Raw genomic sequence first — 12,445 nt, 5'->3', positions numbered from 1 at the left:
GGTAAAGATACATTTTTTAAATACAGAAAAATCTCGATAATAACAACTACAATTTATAGAAGTAATTTTTTTTATGAATTATATAAATGTTGCCATACATATCCTGAAGGAACATACATTTCGCTGAGGGGTATTTTACCACTATTGCATATAGAGCGCGAAGAAAAAAAGCGTTACGTTCGATCGGCCTGAATGAGGTTAAATCCACCAAAAATAGCGAAAATCATGCGCCGCCGTTCTATGGGAGCTATATCAAAACGAGGACGTATACTGAACAGTGGCTATATCTCTGAACTATCAAAAATCGGGAGGTACTGTTTTATGGGAGCTATATCAAAACGTGAACCTATTACTTTTACATACCGAGTGCAAATAAAAAGGCGTGTCTTTCGGTCGTTACGAATATTTATGCCCTCCTCTTTAAAATATATTAAAACCAGATTTCAGCCATTTCGGTGTGATAATGATGTTAAATCCTCAAAAGTAGCGAAAATCAGGTACCGTTCTATGGGAGCTATATCAAAACGTGGACCTATACCAACAATTCTTTGCAGTAATAATTACGACCCCAACCGAGACCAACAATCCAATATATAGCAATGTCAATTGACGTGCACCGACCATTATATGTGGGTCACAAAGTGCTTTAAACTGTCAATTTATGGTGAAGGGTATAATAAAAGAGATTTAATATCTTAAATTTGGGGGATACCATTATATGGAATTTATGTCAAAACATTGATTTATATTATGAAGTTTCTAGAGGGATGCCTATTTATGGGTGTATCAATACTGGATAGATAACTAAAGTTTACACGGAGAACCCAAACAACGGGCCAGCAACGCGGACCGGGCCAGCTAGTCTATATATATATAAAATAGAAATTTGTTTGTACGTTTGTTTGTTTGTGCCTTATAGACTCAAAAACCGCTAAATAGATCTTCCCGAAATTTTTAGGGTACATTGCTACATGTCCTGGAATGAAAATAGGCTATATAATTTTTTGAAATTCCGCTTTGTTCTGGAGATAGCATCAATACCGAAGGTACCTCCAAAAAATTTAGATTTTGTATGCAAATATCTTTAGAACTGGTTCAAATACAATCTCCAATTTTTTTATGTGTCACGGAATTTGATGTAGAAATGATTTTATCAAATTATATTCAAATCGGTTCAGATTTGGATATAGCTCCCACATACATATATTTCCTTATTTTATGTACCAAACATGCTATTTATGTCCAATTTGAATAAAATTTGGAATGTGTGACGAAACTTGGTCTGGACGTTTATTTCCAGACCAAGTTTCGTCACCAAATTATATCAAAATCGGTTCAAATTTGGATATAGCTCCCATACAAATATATTTTCGGCGGACTTCCTTATTTTATGCACCAAACACGCTATATATGTCCAATTTAGCTGCAATTTTGAATGTCTGACGGAATTCGTTCTAGAAATAAATGTGCCAAATTATATCGAGATTTTTTCAGATTTGGATATAGCTCCCATATACATATATTTTCGGCCGATTTCTTTATTTTATGCACCAAACACGATATATATGTCTAATTTCGCTGAAATTTAGACTCTGTGATGGATATTGGCCTAGAAATATATGTGCTAATTTATATCGAAATCGGTTCAGATTTGGATATAGCTCCTATATATATTTTCTGCCGATTTCATGTATTTGAGGCACCAAACACGCTATTTATACCCAATTTTAATAAAATTTGGAACGTGTGACTGAAATTAGTCTAGAAATACATGTGCCAAATTATATGGAAATCGGTTCAGATTTGAATGTAGCTCCCATATATATTTTCGGCCGATTTTCCGCATTTGATGCACCAAACACGCTATATATGTCCAAATTCGCTGAAATTTGGATGTGTAACGGAATTTGGTCTAGACATAAATGTGCCAAATTATATCGAAATCGGTTCAGATTTGGATATAGATCCAATATATATTTTCGGCCGATTTTCCACATTTGATGCACCAAACACGCTATATACATATGTCCAAATTCGTTGAAATTTGGAATGTGTTACAGAACTTGGTGTAGAAATAAATGTTCCAAATTATATCGAAATCGGTTCAGATTTGGATATAGCTCCTGTATATATTTTCGGCCGATTTTCTGTATTTTACGCACCAAACTCGCTATATATGTCCAATTTCACTGAAATTTGGAAAGCGTGACGGAATTCGGTCTAGAAATAAATGGGACAAATTATATCGAAATCGGTTCAGATTTGAATATAGCTCCCATATACATTTTCGGCTGATTTTCTGTATTTTATGCACAAAACACGCTATGTAATTGCAATGAAGTTTGGAATGTGAGACGTCTAAAAATAAATTTCGAGATCGGTTCATATAGGAATATAGCTCCCATATATATTTTCGGTCGATTTCATGTTTTTGTTACGTATGTTCAATTTCAATGAAATTTTGAAGACTTAGCAGTCAGCAGAAGTCATCATTATTTACACAAGTACTTATAGTTGGGAAGGAATTGACCAAGGCTACAGCTATTAAGTATCATATCTTTGAGAGACTTCTTAAGATTTATGTTTTATTATGATACATCTAAATCATTAGGAATACGCATATAACGCCGTCATATCTCCTATATTCATTCGTTAAAATATTAAAAACGTTAATATAATTATGCATTCCATTATATTTTATCGTAGTCGGGGCAGCAAAGCGCACCGGGTTCAGCTAGTATCATAATAAAACATAAATCTTAAGAAGTATCTCAATAATATGATACTTAATAGCCTTGGTCAATTCCTTCCCAACTATAAGTACTTGTGTAAATAATGATGACTTCTGCTGACTGCTAAGTCTTCAAAATTTTATTGAAATTGAACATACGTAACAAAAACATGAAATCGACCGAAAATATATATGGGAGCTATATTCCTGTATGAACCGATCTCGATATAATTTGTCAAATTTATTTTTAGACGTCTCACATTCCAAACTTCATTGCAATTGAACATACATAGCATGTTTTGTGCATAAAATACAGAAAATCAGGCGAAAATATATATGGGAGCTATATTCAAATCTGAACCGATTTCGATATAATTTGTCTCATTTATTTCTAGACCGAATTCCGGCACGCTTTCCAAAATTGGACATACATATATAGTGTGTCCAAATCTGAACCGTCTCGATATAATTTGGCACATTTATTATTGGAACAAATTCCGTTAGACATCCCAAATTTCAGCGATATTGGACACATATAGCGTGTTTGATGCATCAAATACAGAAAATCGGCCGAAAATATATACAATATAGGAACAATATCCAAATCTGAACCGATTTCGATATAATTTGGCACATTTATGTCTAGACCAAATCCCGTTAAGGATTCCAAATTTCAGCGAAATTGGACATATATAGCGAGTTTGGTGCATAAAATACAGGAAATCGGCCGAAAATATATACAGGAGCTATATCCAAATCTGAACCGATTTCGATATAATTTGGAACATTTATTTCTAGACCAAGTTCTGTAACACATTCCAAATTTCAGCGAAATTGGACATATATAGCGTGCTTGGTGCCTAAAATACAGGAAATCGGCCGAAAATATACATGGGAGCTATATTCAAATCTGAACCGATCTCGATATAATTTAGCACATTTATTTCTAGAACAAATTCCGTCAGACCCTCCAAATTTCAGGGAAATTGGACATATATAGCGTGTTTGGTGCATCAAATGCGGAAAATCGGCAGAAAATATATATTAGAGCTATATCCAAATCTGAACCGATTTCGATATAATTCGGCACATTTATGTCTAGCCCAAATTCCGTTACACATTCTAAATTTCAGCGAAATTGAACATATATAGCGTGTTTGGTGCATCAAATGCGGAAAATCGGCAGAAAATATATATGGGAGCTATATCCAAATCTGAACCGATTTCGATATAATTCGGCACATTTATGTCTAGACCAAATTCCGTTACACATTCCAAATTTCAGCGAAATTTAACATATATAGCGTATTTGGTGCATCAAATTCGGAAAATCGGCCGAAAATATATATGGGAGCTATATCCAAATCTGAAACGATTTCGACATAATTTAGCACATTTATTTCTAGACCAAGTTCTGTAACACATTCCAAATGTCAACGAATTTGGACATATACATATAGCGTGTTTGGTGCATCAAATGCGGAAAATCGGCCGAAAATATATATTGGAGCTATATCCAAATCTGAACCGATTTCGATATAATTCGGCACATTTATGTCTAGACCAAGTTCCGTTACACATTCCAAATTTCAGCGAAATTGAACATATATAGCGTGTTTGGTGCATCAAATGCGGAAAATCGGCCGAAAATATATATGGGAGCTACATCCAAATCTGAACCGATTTCGATATAAATAGGCACATATATTTCTAGGCCAATATCCATCACTTATTTTAAATTTCAGCGAAATTGGGCATATATAGCGTGTTTGGTGCATAAAATAAGGAAATCGGCCGAAAATAAATGTATATGGGACCTATATCCAAATCTGAACCAATCTCGATATAATTTGGCACATTTATTTCTAGAACAAATTCCGTCAGACATTCAAAATTTTAGCGAAATTGGACATATATAGCGTGTTTGGTGCATAAAATAAGGAAGTCCGCCGAAAATATATTTGTATGGGAGCTATATCCAAATTTGAACCGATTTTGATATAATTTGGTGACGAAACTTGGTCTGGAAATAAACGTCCAGACCAAGTTTCGTCACACATTCCAAATTTTATTCAAATTGGACATAAATAGCATGTTTGGTACATAAAATAAGGAAATATATGTATGTGGGAGCTATATCCAAATCTGAACCGATTTGAATATAATTTGATAAAATCATTTCTACATCAAATTCCGTGACACATAAAAAAATTGGAGATTGTATTTGAACCAGTTCTAAAGATATTTGCATACAAAATCTAAATTTTTTGGAGGTACCTTCGGTATTGATGCTATCTCCAGAACAAAGCGGAATTTCAAAAAATTATATAGCCTATTTTCATTCCAGGACATGTAGCAATGTACCCTAAAAATTTCGGGAAGATCTATTTAGCGGTTTTTGAGTCTATAAGGCACAAACAAACAAACGTACAAACAAATTTCTATTTTATATATATATAGACTAGCTGGCCCGGTCCGCGTTGCTGGCCCGTTGTTTGGGTTCTCCGTGTAAACTTTAGTTATCTATCCAGTATTGATACACCCATAAATAGGCATCCCTCTAGAAACTTCATAATATAAATCAATGTTTTGACATAAATTCCATATAATGGTATCCCCCAAATTTAAGATATTAAATCTCTTTTATTATACCCTTCACCATAAATTGGCAGTTTAAAGCACTTTGTGACCCACATATAATGGTCGGTGCACGTCAATTGACATTGCTATATATTGGATTGTTGGTCTCGGTTGGGGTCGTAATTATTACTGCAAAGAATTGTTGGTATAGGTCCACGTTTTGATATAGCTCCCATAGAACGGTACCTGATTTTCGCTACTTTTGAGGATTTAACATCATTATCACACCGAAATGGCTGAAATCTGGTTTTAATATATTTTAAAGAGGAGGGCATAAATATTCGTAACGACCGAAAGACACGCCTTTTTATTTGCACTCGGTATGTAAAAGTAATAGGTTCACGTTTTGATATAGCTCCCATAAAACAGTACCTCCCGATTTTTGATAGTTCAGAGATATAGCCACTGTTCAGTATATGTCCTCGTTTTGATATAGCTCCCATAGAACGGTGGCGCCTGATTTTCGCTATTATTGGGGGATTTAACCTCATTCAGGCCGATCGAACGTAACGCTTTTTTTCTTCGCGCTCTATATGCAATAGTGGTAAAATACCCCTCAGCGAAATGTATGTTCCTTCGGGATATGTATGGCAACATTTATATAATTCATAAAAAAAATACTTCTATAAATTGTAGTTGTTATTATCGAGATTTTGCTGTATTTAAAAAATGTATCTTTACCTAGCTATTCCAAGGACTGAAATCAATGCTCATGAAGTTTCACTTCCCACATTTTGAGATTTTATCCGTAATTATAATATTTTCAAAAATCGAACACGATCGCGGTATCCTGATTCCAATGATGATATTGTATTGTATATCAATAACTTTGTCTGATTTCCAATGGATATTTCTGGAATTTCGATCTTGTGACATCTCAAGTTATCCGGATTTTACTGTATTCCTAAATGTGGAGTTGATCGCGCTGTCCCACTTATTGTTTAGTGTTCAGCGTTTATAGCGTTTTTTAGGCATGCTTACAAAATTATGTATATTATCTGAAATAATAAATGTTTGCAAATTTTGTGATGCCCGCGATATTTCACTTTTCGCGATATTTCACTTCCGCGAAGACCATTCAGGGTCAAGACAGTAATTACAGTAGTATTGCAAACAATCTGTAAACAATACGTTCAAAAATACCATGGACTTCAGATCTAAAAAAAAAAATTTGAAGCAGAACCTCCGGTCACTACACTTAGCCGTATTAAAATAGCTCACGACCGCGCTATCCCACTTGTTCAAGCTAGTGTTTATATCATTTTTGTGTCACGCTTACTAAAATTATGTATATTAATTGAAATAATACATTTTTGAAAACTTTGTGATGACCGCGATCATTCAGGGAAAACAATCTGTAAACAATACGTTCAAAAATATCAAAGATTTCAGATTTTCTTAAAAACATTGTGGGGGAGGACCACCGGTCACTATAAAAACAGCTTACAACAGTTCTAATTAATTGAAATAATACATTTTTGAAAATTTTGGGATGACCGCGATTTTCACTTCCGCGACGAATGGTCGTCAAGACTATAATTACCATAGCATTGCAAACAATTTGTAAACAATATATTAAAAAGTATATTGAATTTCGCGGTTCTCTTAAAAAAATTGTGGGGAGGACCACCACTTAGCGGGATAAAAAAATAAATTACGACCTATTCTCAGACCTAAAAACTCCACATACAAAATTTCATAAGATTTCCCAATCGATTTTTCGGAATTTCTATATAGTGACATCTCAAGTCATCGGGATTTTACTGTATTCCAAAATATGGCGTTGACCGCGTTATCCCACATATTGAAGCCAGTGTTTTAGCGGTTTTGTAGTCCCGCTTACTAAAATTAGGTATATTATCTGAAATAATACATTTTTGAATAATTTGGGATGACCGCGATATTTCACTTCCGCGACGACCATTCAAAAAAATATATAGCCTATTTTCACCACCGGTGTTCCCAGTACATTATCTGAAATTTTCAAGAAAATCTATTCAGCCGTTTTTGAGTCTATTCGGAACATACAAACATACAAACAAACAAACATACTAACATTGCCTTTTATATATTAGATTATGTTCAAAATTGTCTATACTACAATGAAATTACAAAAAAGTCACATTTGATAGGTTTAAGATTCCGAAACAGAGGAAATATGGTAAATATAACTCAAATTTCTACCTTACCAATCCAAAATTTGATATTTTATCTCAGGAAAGTGAATGCAAATCGATGGGTTCACCCAGTTTCGTTAGCTGTGGACATCTACAGGTCCAAAAAATAAAGAAAATTCCACCGCCGAACGCTCCACAAGACTGATCTTTATGATATTTGTCGTAGGTTTTACCGTTTTTGAGATATAGAAGTTCAAATTGAGACAATGCAATGACTGTATCGCCTCCTTATAAAACAGTAGCATGCTCAGTGCGCCTTAACTAATTTTTGATGAAAACCGCTTACACATGGGAAGATGTCGCGGATTCTGAAACAGCAATGTTCATAGATAAGAAAAATAAAAAACAGAAAAAATCGCTGGAGGGATTTTTAAATAAATCGCGATCAAAATTCACAATTTTTTAGGTTTTCACGATTTTGCTTGGAAACTGCAAGTCGTATCGAAATGAGTCTAAAGAAAATGCTGTAGCTGTGAATATTATCTAGAAGACTGACCTTTTGGTTTTTTCGTAGGTTTTACCATTTTTGAGATATAGAAGTTCAGTTAAAATTTCTAGGTTTTTATCTTAAGTCTTCAAGATTTTGCTTGGAAACCGCAAGTCATATCAAAATGGGACTAAAGAAAATGTTGAAGCTGTGAAAATTCTCTACAAGATTGGATGATTTATTTTTTTCCTAGGTTGTGCCATTTTCAAGATATATAAGTTTAATTTGGGAAATTGCAGTAATGACTTTGTTTTATAAGGAGGCGATACAGTCAGTGCATTGTCTCAATTTGAACTTCTATATCTCAAAAACGGTAAAACCTACGAAAATATCATAGAGATCAATCTTGTGGAGAATTTTCACAGCAACAACTTTTTCTTTACGCCCATTTACAAAGGACTCGCGGTTTCCAAGCAAGACGTGATAACCTAAAGAACCCCGAAAAATGTGAAATTAAATCGCGATTTATTTGAAAATCCCTCCGGCGATTTTTTTGTTTCTTGATATTTCTCATCTATGAGCGTTGTAGTTTCAGTATCTGCAAAAACTTCCCAGGTGTAAGCACCTTCCATTTAAATTTGGTTAAGGCACGCCGTGCCTATCAAATGTGACTTTTTTGTAATTTCATTGTAGTATAGAAAATTTTGAACATAATTCAGTATAAAATTTTGTCTTTATAAACTGTTTCTTCCGATTTCTTCATAAAAATATTTTTTGGAGCTCTAAGCATCGATTTTCATCAAATTTCAAGACCCTAATAAAAATTTTTGCACAATATTTGATAGCAATTAACACTCACGGAATTTATTTATAATTATAAATAGTTTTTTGTTAAAATTTACCACATCTAACAAAGGATTTGTGTAAATTCTTAGGGTGGTTCTATCCTGGTGAACCATTAAAAAATGCTAATATTTTGAAATTTTTTCATAAAGCGAGTAAAAAGTACCGTTATGACGCATATGTGAAACATGTTAGGTATTGAAAATATCCGCTACTATATACTCTACATGTCCACAAAATTATAATTTACAATTCCTCTCCTTTCGTCAGATATAACGGTATTTGTAGACAAATATTGGCTGGTTCTATTCAGATGAACCGGAGTGTACCTATTTTTGAATTGTCAATCAATTTGGTCCAAACTTTACACTTCGTATTATTCCTTCCAGATATAGATCAGGTTCGAATATGTACTATATTGGCCCACTCTTTTGAGTACTTCCCACACAAAATCTGGATTAAGTGAAGTTTAAAAGCTCCTCTCTTGTGAAATTTTTTTCAGTAAGTTGTGCTTGCGGCCCCTTTTCGACGGTACAATTTTCTTGCGCAAGTCTATACTTCCTGAATCTCCAAGAAACACTGACGGCACCAACTACAATGGCAAATCCGAAAATAATTCTTGCCGGGAATTTCTGATTGATGAAGTTTAAAAGCTCCTCTCACATCGCTTTGATTCTTTTTTTTCAGTCGGTTGTTCTAGCGGCCTCATTTACAACGGTATATTTTTTTCCGGAGTGAGTCAATACTTCCTGAGATAATGACCCAAAGCTCCAAAAACCTGCCGGCACATACTAAAATGGCTATTGTGCAAGATTACTCTACAACTTTTTCAAAAATTCTTCCAAACTTAGTTTAACGGAATTTAATATTTCGAGTCTTTTATAAAGAAGTTGGGTGGCTAAAAATGTTTGGTATATGTCAATGATTTGGTATAGCCCCACATTACTGTACCTACAGATTTTAAAGCAAAGTCATGATACAAAATCAATATATTTCATATATGGCATAATTATTGTGTTTCGTTTGGTTTTGATGTTTTTTTTTAGTCAGTGGCTGAGGGTATATCTGCGTCAGACAGCTGACTGATACTTTCTTACTTGTTAAATTTAAATTCGAAGCAAACGTTTGGCCTTAGGTGAAGAGCGATTTTGTGGGATTTATGTCCGCCTTCGAACATATACATATAACTCTCAAATATTGTTGCTGTAGTCTTTATACCCTCCGTTATAAAGTGGAAGGTATATTATGTTTGTTTTTTCCGTTTGTAACACATTGCAATTCTAATTCGATATATGCATGCTCTTCTTTCCGTCCCTCTGTGGTTATCTCTCTAGCATACAGACAAATCAATATAAGACGCTAACATTTTGCAACGATGTGCCTTTTGTTGGAAGGCAGGTCCCATCCGAAGATAGTCTATATCGGCTCACAATTAGGTATAGCCCAACATAATGATACCACCAGGTATTCTGAAGTTTTTATGGATGTTTTCTACCAAAATTTTATGTTGTTTTAAATTTAGAATTTTTCATACACCAATTGTGGACATAGATCCATATTTAGTATGGCTCCATATAACGGTACTTTCAAGTATTTAGAAGCTTTTTCGACACTGTTGAATATAGGATTTTTTAATCAACCTTCGAAATTTTGCGAAATTAAACCTAACTTAACTTAAACAAACGAAGCGATGCGGGTCTTCTAATTGACCCTCTTTTTTCACCCGCCACACTCACAATGGATCTAATTTTTGCTACCCTGAATTTGTTCTGCAGTAGTATTGCATTGTAAAGGCTTTAAAAAGTTCGGCCCGTACTTAATGTTTTTTACTTGTTCTGCGCAAACCGGCTCTATATTTAGATGTATGAATGTGGCTGCTTTGATGGGTTGTACGCTTGTTATTTCAAAATTCGAAATAATACAAAAAACCAACGTGATACGGGTCTTCAATTCTTTTCTCTTTTTTCACCAACCACTTCAAAATAGACTAATTTTTTGCTAACCTGCATTTGTTCCCCAATCATATTCCATGGTAGGGTGCATATAAAATTCGAAATGGGCAAATTTAACGATTTTTTACTTGTTCTGCCTAATCTATCTATATCTCCAGGTGTATGAATGTAACTGCTTCTATGAGTGGTAGCCGCAAAGCTGCTGCAGTTAGTTGAGTAGGTTTGGCAAGGCAATTGAAGAGTTGCGGAGTGTCATGCGGGCCTGGGCCGCGTGCTGTGCAGATGTTTTTCACAGTTTCATTGATCCTCAATAAGAATTTATACCGCTTCTTACCACAGACTTACCTATCGCGTTATATGTGGTCAATCAGATTTCTGTGGCTGTGGCATGCTAGGGGTTTTGATATTGGAGTAGCTAATAGTCGGAATTCTCTTACCATCCACCAGGATATTCAGATCATTGCTCATCTCCGCAGTGCATGTACTGAACAGTGTGGCCGTATACTTTAAGGCGGAATGTTTGGCAAAATTAAAGGAATATGAGATCAGCCAGTCACAAAGGGTTTTGGGAAAATACCCGAAACAAAGATAGTACGAGTATAATCATCAGCAAACGTGACGATATCACTGCCGTCTACAGAAGAAAAAGTTCAAGAAAGATAGAGGTTAAACCATTCTTGAGGAACTCCACTTCTCGTTCCTGAACTCCAGTTACGACAGGTCTCCATTGATTATTATTTTGATAATTGATTATCCCAGGTTTCAAACTTGGCCAGAGGTTGGCTCTGCTCGGTGCCTCCAAACAGCATGGACGGTATCAAAGGTTTTTGGTAAGACGAGCCACACCAACATTGTCTTATCCCACAGCTTGTTCTGCTTACGGAACCCATGCTAATGATCGGGAACTATTTCTGACGCTGAGAAGGAATAAAGCCTCAAGAGTCTTAGCTACAGAAGTCGGGTTTCCTTTCAATAATTACCTTGCCTTCAGTAGAGGAACCACCCTTCCCATTTACCAGATTTCGGGCGGCTAGCGATAGGTTTAAAACTTTTCTTTGCCACGTCAGGGTTTTGGATAATTTTGCGTTCCTAATGGCATTTACAAAATCGTCCATTGTAGATTGCAGTGGTTCCTCTCGCCTGGAGTACTCGACAAATAGTCAATTAAATTCTAGAATCAGTCAGCGTAACGTTGCCAAACGGGACTGAGGTAATATCTTTATTCCTACTTGGGTTCGAGAGTAACTTAACTGTGGCACACATTTAATTTATTTCGGCGCCAATGTAACAACTCTTTAAATAATCAAACTTCTTGTTGGGCTTGTGCTCACCAACCAAGTTTGTCAGTATTAACTCTCTGACTCTGGGGCCATTGGGGCTCGGCGAAGCTCATCACCCTCAGTTGGACTCACTTCGGGTATTTGACCAACAGGTATATAGCGAGCGCTGCCACTGCAATTATGTTGTCCTGGTACGTTCGTATTGCTACTCGAACCTCAATAAGGTTGGGCAGCTCTCCTGAACGGTGATTTCCAAATTCTTTGAAACTAAACTAATTTACTTTTTTAATTAATTTATCGTTGTAATCGAGCTTATGATCAATAATGCAAGTGAAAAGGGAAAGCCGACGATACGAACCCACGCAACCACCACTATGTGACATGACATGTTTCGC

Source organism: Musca autumnalis, unplaced genomic scaffold (assembly GCF_047663935.1).
Source record: "Musca autumnalis isolate F117 unplaced genomic scaffold, ASM4766393v1 scaffold_1, whole genome shotgun sequence".
In the NCBI taxonomy this organism is placed as follows: domain Eukaryota; kingdom Metazoa; phylum Arthropoda; class Insecta; order Diptera; family Muscidae; genus Musca; species Musca autumnalis.
Note: the sequence above shows the minus strand (reverse complement) of the source record.